This window comes from Centropristis striata, chromosome 12 (genome assembly GCF_030273125.1).
Source record: "Centropristis striata isolate RG_2023a ecotype Rhode Island chromosome 12, C.striata_1.0, whole genome shotgun sequence".
Lineage (NCBI taxonomy): Eukaryota > Metazoa > Chordata > Actinopteri > Perciformes > Serranidae > Centropristis > Centropristis striata.
Genome location: NC_081528.1, coordinates 16,264,047 through 16,276,577, shown reverse-complemented (window position 1 = coordinate 16,276,577; position 12,531 = coordinate 16,264,047).

The window sequence follows — 12,531 nt, the reverse complement described above, 5'->3', positions numbered from 1 at the left end:
AGCAAATCTTCTCTCCAATTTCTTTCCTTGATTGTAGTCTGGTCTCTCCATTTTCTCCACAGAAAGCTGTTCAAGTCTCTCCAGGACCCTTTCTTGCTTTTTTAGGAATGTCAGGAGCATATCAAAGTGATTTTCTGGGGTGACATCATTCCTTGGCTCAAGCATGAAGGTTAACCAGTCTCTCTTCACAAAATCAGGTAATTTACATTCTATCGTCTTGATGACCAGCGGATTCTTTATTGCACCGGAGTTCCCCAGCTCTGTCAGATCTGCTAGGGCTTTCTCCACAGTCTGAATGACATCAATGACTTTCCTCGGTTGATTTCCTTTCACAGGAGCTATTTTCTCCAATTCTTCTAGGATTTCTACGACAATTGTTGCTTTATTGCCATACCTGTTCTCCATGACTCTGAAGATCTCATCAGCAGTGTTGTAGGTTGACAGTCTGAGATCTTTCATCATCTTGTCTTCAACGCTGTTGAGGAGTTGAATTTTCTTGACCTCAGCTGACCCAGATGGCTCTCCTTGTCTTTGAAGGTTCTCCCAATCCTTTCTCCATCTGTGATAATCTCTTCTGTTTTCACTGAAGGTCGGAAGAGCTGTCGGTTTAATCCTCACCACAGGTGCTGCATGTATTGGTGCTCCAGCCGCCACATTTGCAGGTTGCGCAGCACTTGCTTCCTCTGCAACTCTCCATGCAGTGGCAAATTCAGCTGCCCTCAGCTCAAGTCTGCTGCTGATTTCTTTGAGATCTCTTACCCTGCCATCAAGGTCTCTCTTCTCTATCCCAGGGATCCATCGCTCCCACTTTGACATGGACCTGATGACCTCCTTCATCCTCTTCTCCAGGAGACACAGATGCACTTCATACCCCTCCAGGTGAGTACTCCGAACAGGTAGATTCCCTGCTACATCAGCACTTTTCTCTGCCACCAGGATTGCAGCTGTAATTTCCTCTTGACCATACCTTGAACACAGATTCTTCTGGATAATGCTACTCACTTCTTTAAATTTTGCTTCAGCTTCATCCACTGTCTTTTCAATGTCGCTTTCCAGCTGCTCTTTAAGACCCACCTCTTCTTCTTCCTCTTTTGCTGCCTCAGCCAGCAATCCAATCCTGTATTCATCGTTCACTTCAAATACATTCCTCAGACAGTCTGAGAGCTTTTTGAATTGGTTATCAGCTGTCGAGTTATTGGGGGTTTCAGCTGCCTGAACTCGACCAGGCTTGGCACAGAGGACGCAGGAGTCAACTCGCTCAATTTAATCCTTTTATTTAATTTGACTATTGTCACTTTTCTGGATTGTCAGCAGGTTGATAACCTCAAAAGAGAAAAACAAACAGAAATCAGATTCAAATCTATATTATATCATGTCTTAACAAAACCATAAGTGGGGAAATTAAGGGATACATACCAAAAGCGTCTCTGTGCTCCAGTGAATCAAACCACACCCAGGGAAGACAAAAGGCCTCCCAGGTGCTCACCCAAGGTTAATCACCCTAGTGCTTCTTGCTCTCACTCTGAACACAATCACCAAGTGAACACTGGGCCCTCTACTGCCCTCTGGCACACTCCAATCACCACATCCCCACAATAAAAATGAAGAGAATGTAATGCATAAACCCAACAGTGTAATAACAGTGTAAAACACCCTAAGCTATGTCCCGCGGGCGGGATAGGAATGCTAACAGGCTAGCTAACAGTTAAATTAAATGTTACTGTTAGCTGGCTGGCTAATTGTCAGACATTCATATACTCTAACTAACAACGACAATTTCATACCATTCAAACGTTCAATATTTTAATCATACAGTGTACAGTATAGCTATATTGATAAGTCATTAGTGCATTGTTTAGCTGATACTTTTAAACATGTAGTTATTACAGTTCCATGCCACTGGAGACCAGACACAAGAAGAGCAAAAACCCACTAGATCATAATGCCCTGTCTGCAGATTAAGTTGACTTGCATGCACGGTAAAAGTTTTTGCTCTTTTTATGAACTTATACTGCAAGACCCCTCTTACCTTTATGCATAGTCATGATTTTACATGGATAATGAACAATCTAACATGTCATTTATTATGTTATTAAAAAACAATGCTTAATGCTAGTCTTTGCAATGATATTTACAGTTAGAGCTTTTGGTTAATTCTGTTGTCTCTGGTATAGATATATAGTGGTTAGAGAAAAGGCTTCTCAAAAAAGAGTTCCCTAGGGAACAAATTTACAAATGAGCGCAGCACATGGCATGAACAATTCAAAAAGGTGTTCCTTTGATGGGAAATAAATAGATGTTTAAAAAACAAAAACATTAGGCTGATGGTACATCGAAATACACCAACCTGATTCACTCAGGGTTTGTACAGTGTGTAGTGCTTGTTATACCTCAGAAATGAACAAAATAGAACACCAAATTATCTTACACTGTTATTTATACCACAAAATCCTCAGATTCCTCTGAATCTTCAAGTTCAGATTCAGACTCAGACTCCTCAGATGATCAAAGACGAAAAAACAGAGGAAGCAAAAGAAGAAGATAAACATCTAGACCCTCATTTACGAAACAAACGTACAGACAGCAAAGTGGGTGGACGGTCAGTTTTAGTCAGCGTGAAGTCCACATGTCTGAGTCTGAGAATTGCTATTAGACTATTGTATCAATGCCTGGAGCTGATAAAATTCTGCCGTGTTTTGATTTTTAAACAGTGTCAAACCAAAGCATGTTTTTTTCATTTATCATTAAAATTGCATTAAATATAATTAAACCCAGCAGCAGTGAAAGTATTTAACATGCTACTAGCCTAACTTATAAATGTTGTGGTCTTCTGCAATTAAATGTTAAGCCTGATTAAATGGTGAGGCCTTCTGCAGAAAATCTCCTTCTCCAATAAGGATTTGTGGAAGAACTCCCAGTCTTTATCTGCGCTAAAGGTTAGACTATTGAACACATGTTCATTGCAACTGCCAGAGAAGACTTCCTCAACCACAAGGACGAGCCAGAAAACAAATTATTATAACCAAACTTTCTGCCGACGCCCTCTTTACCGAAAGGAATTCTCCCCTTTCTCAACTGGACCGTGAGTAATGTAATGGGCGTAGATAAGAAAATCAGCAAAGACTTTAAGTATAAAGTATTTGACCTGTAATCAATGATTTGGTTATATGTGTTTAAGTATAATTGTATAATTCATTTGCCCACACACTGATTTACATACAATATAATTTAAATTGGCTTTTAATAAAAACACAGCTTTGTAGAAGCACATGGCCCTGGCCGACCTTCACAGCATGGTGTTTATGACTTTTTGTCTGAAGAGCTTCACATATGCGCACACACACACACACACACACACAGATATAGATTAGACCTTGTAGCTCGCTGTACTCGCTGTAGCTTTTACTTGTTTGTTTGTTTATTTATTTATAATAAATACCTTTTGAATACATAAATACTGTCTATTTAATTTTGTACACTGTGAACGATCTGTCAACCTCTTCTATGAAAATAATTCCAAATTCCATCAAACACTGCTAAATATAAATATGGTCATTTGATTATAATGCTTAAGTTAATTATTAATCAGTGTTCCAAATTGATAGTTTAGTAACTTTATGAGACTAATTTAGGTGGATTGGCTATATTTTTTCCCTGTTTTGAAAAGGGGCCTGAGTGGGCCCCTTTTCAAGGTGACTTTGAGTAAATCAAGTCATATTATTTATTATAATTATTAATGATAATTATTAATAATTCTGATAGCCATCTTACCATACTTTTGAAATGTGAGATCCAAACAAGCATTTTTTTTAGGTTCATCCATACATATTTGATATCTATATGGGAGGGAAAGCATTTATGATAACTTTTTTTTTTTTTTTTTTTTTTTTTTACATATTTGACACCCCGTACAAGGTATCAAGGTAAGATTTACTATACTATAGATTCTATCAGAGCAATCTGGTTGATTTGAAACATGACTGAAATCACCCAAAAGGAGCAGTACTCCTTTAAACATGACCTTATGTTGGATGGACAATGACATACACAGGCAGGTCAAACTCTCTAAAACTGTCCCAACTACTGTAACACTGAGATAATATATGATGAATTACCCCTTTGGTGGTGCGTCGCCGGGTCGTCCTTATGAACAAACCGCTGCTCTAGGATTGACAAGAGGTAAAGGCTGTCTTGCGACTTATGTTGAGAACTCAGCACTTAGATCAGCTTTGCTTTGCTTTGGAAATACAGTTTCCTTTGCTTCCTTAGTCATTAAGTACAAGACTAGACAAAAACAAATAATACCCCATTAATATAAAATAATCCTGTGGTAAATGCAGCATTTCATGTTTTTTCAGTGGGAAATTGATTTACGAATGGCCCCACTTTCAACCCAAACTAAATTAATGAACAAGACTTTCTATTTAAAGCTTATTTTTTTGGCAGTTGTATGCTTGATTAGACAAGGAGAATGGAAGGGGCGGACAGAGGGGAATACACGCAGCAAAGGGACCTCTGGTTTTTTCCCTTTCACCATTTTATTTGATTTCTAATCATTTGCCTCATATATCCAGTCTTCTGTAGTGTTTACATGTAATTAATATGTAAAGTGTTATTCTATAAGTAAGCTAATAGCCTATACACATAGGGGAGTGGGAGAAGGTTAGATGCAGAATAATATTTAGGAGTATGTGCAGTCAGTGTTGGAGATCAGTAATAAATATGGAGGCAGTTGTGCAAAATATTTTGAAGCATATTAAACTGTCGGGCTTGATTAACAAATACATTGTATTACAACTCCATCATCTTATCAATACCATTAAAAAACATCCATCAAAGAGCTGATATTAAAACACAACATTACAATTACATTCTGCAATGTCCCACAAAAGGTTTATTAAATGAACAAGATCGTATCCCATTAGACTCCTTTATTAGGACTATAATTATCTCATCAGATCCTCTGATAAAACATATCATCGAGCATGCAAGGACACTTTATTTTACTGGAGTGTTTGCTGATCTGGAGGTAAGTCGGGCCAGTCCGATTCCATTTTCAACAGCTGCTCACCGAAGGTCTATCTCTGTGGCTGCTCTCAACTCTCATAATGCCTGGGAGTGAGGTGGAGGGCCAGTGTGGTGCGCTAGCAGAATAATTATCGACTCATATGTGTCCTTATAAACAGTGAATGAAGTCCAAAGTCCAAAGACAAGCGTGAGTTATCTCTATGGAAAAGCAGCCATGGTAGAATATGACGTCAGGCCTCAGCAACATGATCTCCAACTTAAACGACAGAAGAGGTTGTGAGTCAGTCCCACCCATTACGACACGCGTGTACATAAACAGTACACACGTCATTATATGTACACATATGGTTCGCGGTTGTAAAAATGCTGCAGTTTCTGTGGATTTATGTTGTAAAACCACTGAGCTAGGTTTAAGGCAAAAAAACTTCCTGGTAAGGTGTTATAAAAGACAGTTTAGACAGTAAATAAATGTACGTAAATGCCAGAAGTTAAGTAGTTAAAAGCGTCACGTTACTACCGCAAGTTACGTTAAAAAAAACAGTTACTTTCAAAAGTGGTAGAACATGGAATGTTGTATTTACCATACAAATATGTGTTCCATAACAACATCAAAGAATTATTATTTACATTACACAGTAAATTAAATGTAAATATATTCCAAATCTGGGCTACACGGTGGTGTAGTGGTTAGCGCTCTCGCCTCACAGCTAGAGGGTCGCCGGTTCGCCTCCCGCCTGCGGCTCTTCTGTGTGGAGTTTGCATGTTCTCCCCGTGTCAGCGTGGGTTCCCACCGGGTACTTAATTGGGGACTCTAAATTGCCCGTAGGTGTGAATGAGAGTGTGATTGTCTGTCTCTATGTGTCAGCCCTGCGATAGTCTGGCGTCCTGTCCAGGGTGTACCCCGCATCAAAGAATTATTATTTACATTTACATTATTACATTTACATTATTTACATCTCGCCCAATGACAGCTGGGATCGGCTCCAGCCCCCGCGACCCGATTGCGGATAAGCGGTTAATGGTAATGAATGAATGAATATTCTAAATCTAAAACACTAAAGTTTGTTCAGTGTGTTACAGGGTGTTTACGAGTGCAATTAAAGCCTTTTTCAAAGGAGATTTTCACTTAGAGACAGAGGTGTCAAGTAACAAAGTACAAATACTTGTAATACTAGTAATTATTTTTCGGCTGACTTTTTACTTCTACTCATTACATTTTCACCCAATTATCTGTACTGTCTACTCCTTACATTTTAAAAATAGCCTCGTTACACCTATTTCATTTCAGCTTGTTTTCATTACGGCTTTTCATCGTTCAAAAAACACAAAAACCCCTATCCAGATAAATGCCTCCGTCCAGATAGAGTAATTGTGGTTGGATGAGAAGTATAAACATATATCATTCCGACACCCTATTGGTTTGTGCCATCTATCGTACCTGCTCATGACACACATCACACTCCAGCAGGGAAAGCAGATGTATGTAGCCTAGCACCAATACGTCCGTGGTAGAGACAAGGCTCTCAAGTGTCACGTATAGAATTAGAACACTGACATAAATCGCGCACTAGTAATGAGACCCGCGCGATCGCAAATCAAACATCCGCGGGCGCATATTGTTTTTTCGAGCGCTTTCAAATCACTCGCGAGCTATTTTGTATCCTGCATCTCTGCTCCCTATAGAGCAATATAGCAGCCTGCGAGGAGGAAAACACGCTTTGCACTTGCGCAGGTCCGCTCTCCTCTGCTCGCTCGCGACCATAGACTGTGCTCGCGACACTTTCACCTGCCCGCTCTCGAGTGATTTTTTTTTTAGTGGGCGGTTTTTGTCAGTAAGGGGGCGGGCATGCCAATCACCATTGTACCGAATATGATTGGTTGAGCGACTTCGCTGATTAGACAGCAATGTACGGCAGCTCCACTAGGACAAACAGGACAAATCTCACAGCCCTGAATGCCTGAAGAACATGGGTTGTGATTTGGTGCTATATATTGCCTTGACTTGAAAGTTTGCAAAATGTCACACAGAGCAATGTACTCCTATTTGTTTGTCAGCGCTGTCTTTTGTTTCCTCCACCATTGACATTAATCTGATAAAATGCTCTGATTTTTGTAACTTGGATTTTTTATTTTGATAAAAATGTTTTGTTCATATTCTAGATGTAATTATTTGTCCCTGAAAATTATAAACGTAATTTATTAAATTATTTTAAAAAAAAAATTAAACTTGCTCAATACATGCTTGGGCATTCATGCAGGAAAAATATAAGCTATTGCCTACATTGACACACTACAGACTATCCAACAAACCAATTTTTTTGAGCTGTTTATAGTTTTGTCATCTTGTAGCATTTTGACAATGTAAGCACATATTAGTGACCTGTAACAGTTTAGATTAAGATAACGTGAAATAGTAGTTGTGATGTGTACCCTCGGGTAGTAGTGATATGTTGTTGTTTTTTTTTTGTTTTTTTTTAAAAGATTATTTTTTAGGCATTTTTATGCTTTATTGACAGTGACAGAGTGAAAGGGGGTGACAGAGGGGAAGACATGCGGCAAAGGGAGCTCAGGCCGGATTCGAACCCGGCTCCGCCGCAGCAAGGCCTCAGCCTACATGGCAAGCACTCTACCAGTGTGAGCCAACGGGACGCCCGTAGTGATATGTTTTGTTATTATTTAATGTATATTTTAGTTTCATAACATTTATTAATAGGTTACTTTGCTACGTGGAAACCCAACCAGCAAAAGTCACCTGCTACCCACAGCGAGGAGGGTGCCCAGGTCAAGGCAATATCATTGACCCATGCATTGAACCAAAATTATTCCATAATAACTATTCTGACTTACATCAAGGAGTAGCACTTCTACAACAAGTAAAAAATTCCTGTTTGTTTTAAGGAATAGGATGTGAAGAACTTAGAACGCCACCTGCCTGCTACTCTCTCAATGACACTTTCACTGTTAAACACTCAATTACCACTTCTGTGTCAAAACAAACAAAAAAATATTTTCCAACTTAAGCCGCCAGTATGAGTTAGGCTCTTAAAACACTGTATCCTTCTTGTCCAGAAAATGTCAGCTTCCTCCGAACTATACATCATAGTTTGTAGTTCAGACTCTCCATTTAACCCTGTTGACATCACTATGACATCAACAGGACTATTATCAGACTTTAGACATACAACAGAAACACAAACTGAAGGCCTTATACACATAGTGTCCCTTAATCTAAATCTATTATTGTAATAAGGTTATTTTCATTCATAAGCATGGTGTATTTGAAAATACAGGTAGATAATGTGGATCTTTATCCTGGTTAAACTGAACAATTGTTATTTTTGTAATTTATTGTCCTTCAATTTTTGTAAATCAATATAGTAGCTGTATATTCATCATTTTAGAGGCCTTAATGTTAATGTTGTCACATTCGGCATTCAGGGCTGTGAGATTTGTCCCGTTTGTCCTAGTGGAGCTGCCATACCTTGCTGGCTAATCAGCAAAGTCGCTCAACCAATCATATTCGGTACAATGGTGATTGGCATGCCCGCCCCCTTACTGACAAAAACCGCCCACTAAAAAAACTCACTTGAGAGTGGGCAGGTGAAAGTGTCGCGAGCACAGTCTATGGTCGCGAGCGAGCAGAGGAGAGCGGACCCGCGCACGTGCAAAGCGTGTTTTCCTCCTCGCAGGCTGCTATATTGCTCTAGGGAGCAGAGATGCAGGATACAAAATAGCTCACGAGTGATTTGAAAGCGCTTGAAAAAACAATATACGTCCGCGGATGTTTGATTTGCGATCGCGCGGGTCTCATTACGAGTGCGCGATTTATGTCAGTGTTCTAATTCCATAGTCACGCATTGAATGTGACAGTCACTCATTACGATCATTTGTCACACACTCCCACCACACATTGTATTTCTCACGCATGAAAATGTATTGTCTGACGTCTACCAAGTTACACCGTTATTTATGCAGTGGAACATGTAGCAAGATGCTATGATCATCGTAGAACTCAACAGGAGCTTGACATTCCCGCTACACATGATCTAAGTAGAAAATAGCATTGTTGTATCCAGGTAAATTTCCGACACAACCCCCCCGCCCCAAGCCGAACCAAGCCGAACCAAGCACCAGCGAGGAGGTTGGTAGTCAGGAACACCAGCCAACCCTTCTAGATCCCTGGCTGTACCTGCCAGGCAACTAGTCAACGTATCTTCTGCTCCATGAAACACATGTTAATGCTCAAGTAGGACACATATATGGTTCTTTAATGTTTTTGCATTGTACTAAACTATGTTCATTTTCAATGGGCATAAATGGAGCTGGAACAGGTGTGTAAAGTGTTCTTTTAGTTTGTGTGATTGACCAGCCAGTGGTTAGTGGACAAGACACAACAAGACAGAAGTATAATTTAAATGAGTCCTTTATTATTCCTATGCATAAATAGTTAAAAGTTAGTTGGAGTCCAAAAGGGAATTCATTTGAAAAAGACTAGAGGGGGATAGCTGAAGGGGTGGGATCCGTGTGGCCTGGTGAGTGGCCGGGCTTCACTGTCACCAGGCTGGCAGGCTGGAGCTGGCTGGTCTACTGCTGCAGACGCCGCATGCTGTGCTGCTGTGGACTGCTGCACCTCCACTGTGTGGCTGCAAGGCGCTGCTGCTGCTGTTCAGCCGTTGCAGTTGCTTTCAGCCTGACCTGCCGTCCTTGCGCTACTCCAGCCCACGTCACACGCCACACCACTGTCACAGCAAAGAGCAGAGGGAGACTCAATACAAAATAAAACAATCAATTCACAATTTGTTAGGTGGAGAGACCTTAGAGCACATGCACACAGTACCTGTCACAGCAAAGAGCAGAGGGAGACTGAAGGGAGAGTGGGGGTAGTTAAGCTGGCTGAAGCCATGCCAGCACACCTGTTTCAGGTTAGCCCATCACCAGGAAATCACTGCACACTCACTCTGTGAAGCCACACCCACACATGCAACACACAATTCACCACCAGTGTCACACAAAATGCACCAAATCTAGTGCTGATACAGTCTACCCTGTTACACCCCTCCCTGCTGAAATGGTCATTGTCCCAATGACCACTGTGCGGTGGCCCACTGGCTCTAAGGGTCCTGGTAGCGCTGTGGGGGCATGCCTCTGGTTGCTCTGGTGGACCGTCTGGGCTCTGGAGTCCTGGATGTTGGTCTCGCCTCAGCGCCTGTAGAGACCCAGAACCCAACCCATGGGGGACCTACGGGAACTTTACTTGCAGTCTGTGGCTCGGGGCTTAAGAGCTGGGTCACTTGACGATTTGGGCCATTGGGCGCCTGACCGGGGCCTCGAGTCCCATGCTGTAGTCGTGCTGACAGGGGTCTCAAGAGATTACGATGCACAACCTTTTCAATATTTTTCTCCACTTGTCTAGTGACATACACTGGAAGTTCAGGGTCAGGCTGTTTAATCACTATGTACGGTCGTTGCTCCCACTTATTTGCCAGTTTACCCCGGCCCTTGGCTCTCATGTCCTGTAGAAGTACCTGTTGTCCTGTGGTCAGTGTTGAGCAGTCTGCCCTCTGGTCATAGTACGTCTTTTGTCTGGCCATCTCCGAGTTCCTGTGTTGTGTGGCCCTTTCAAATGCGAGCTGCAGCCTCCGTTGGTGACATTTGACCCAGTCCTCTGTTGATGAGCAGCCCACATTCTCTGAGAGTCCTAGGAGGCGATCCTGTGGGAGAAATCCCTGCCTCCCAAACATTAAGTAGTGTGGGGGATAGCCAGTGGAGTTGTGCACTGTATTGTTGTATACCTGCAACACTTCCGGGAGATGTTCATGCCAGCTCCTCTTGTCCTCTCCCAGGGTCCCCAACAGTCCTAGGAGGGTCCTATTAAAGCGTTCACAAGCTCCATTTCCTGCTGGATGGTAAGGCGTAGTATGGCTTTTGGCCATGTTATACAAGTTACAGAGTTCTTTCATCAGATGTGATTCAAAATTAGGGCCTTGGTCAGACAACAGGCGTTTAGGTGCACCGAATGGCTGGATTACTTTGTTCCACAGTACCTTGGCTGTTGTTGTTGCCGTTTGGTCTCTGGTCGCTACTGCCCAGGCATACTTGGTGAAGTGATCCACCATAACCAGCACGTTGTGGTACGCGTCCTCTGGGTGACCTATGGACAAAAAATCTACAGACAATAATTCCAAGGGGGCAGAGGTCAAAATAGGAGTCAGTGGTGCAGGTTTAGAGTTAGGAGCCTTACGCAGAACACACTGCTGGCATTGACCACACCAAGCTGTTACCTCCTTGGCCAATTGTGGCCAGAAAAACCTTCTCTGAATTAGAGAGACCGTCTTCTCAGGGCCCCAGTGTCCAGCCTGCTCATGATACAACTGCCAGATATAATGTCGCTCACCTTGAGGAACCACGTGTTGAATTATGGGGTCGACTTCCTTGGGGTCTTGTCGTGTCCGACACAGTACTCCAGCCTCCATGAAAAGGCGGGGCCAGTGACGCAGGATCTGCTGGACTGGCTTGGTCTCTTGCTGCCGCTCTCTTTTATTGGGCAGAGAGCCCCTCTGTACATACTTGATTACGCTGGCTAATGTGGGGTCCGTATTTTGAAGACTCCTCCACTGGGCCGGGGTCCGCTCCGGAAACAAGGGCATTCCAGGTGTAGCACTTTGAGGGTTTGGCTTTGTGGTGTTGTTTCCTGCCCCAATACACAGTGCTTTCACAGTCCTGGCTCCAATACAGGTGAAGGCTGGAATTTCCAGCCCTTCTTTTCTGTCCTCTGAGTCTGATGTGAGTGCTTCTGGGGGAAAACGAGACAGAGCATCTGCACTTTGGTTAGTACGTCCTGGTTTATATTTTATCTCAAACTGAAAGCTTGCCAGGCGCGCTGCCCATCTCTGTTCTAAGCTCCCAAGTTTAGCAGAGTTTAAGTGCACCAGAGGATTATTGTCCGTGTATATAACAAATGGAGCACAGTGCAAGTATTCTGCAAATTTCTTAGTAACTGCCCAGGTCAAAGCCAAAAATTCAAGTTTAAAGGAGCTGTAATTTTTGTCGTTTTTCTCGGTGGGGCTTAAGGCTCGGCTGGCAAATGCAATTACCCTCTCTTTTCCATCCTGCACCTGACTCAGTACAGCTCCCAGGCCTCGGCTGCTGGCGTCTGTGTACAAGACAAAAGGAAGGTCAAAGTCAGCATAAGCCAGTATTGGTGCAGAGGTTAGGGTCCTCTTTAATGTGTTAAAAGCATCCTGACAAGTTGAGTCCCAGTTAGCAATTAGTTGATGACCTGAGGCTCTTGAGTTTTTTGGACTGATTCCTCTTAAGAGTTCATTTAATGGTTTGGCTATTTTAGCAAAGTCTTTCACAAACCTTCGATAATAGCCCGCTAGTCCCAAAAAAGACTGTAGTTGTTTCACTGTCTTGGGGGTCGGCCATTCTTGAACACACTTCACCTTCTCAGGGTCTGGGGAGATCCCCTCTGCTGACACACGATGTCCCAAGTACTGCACT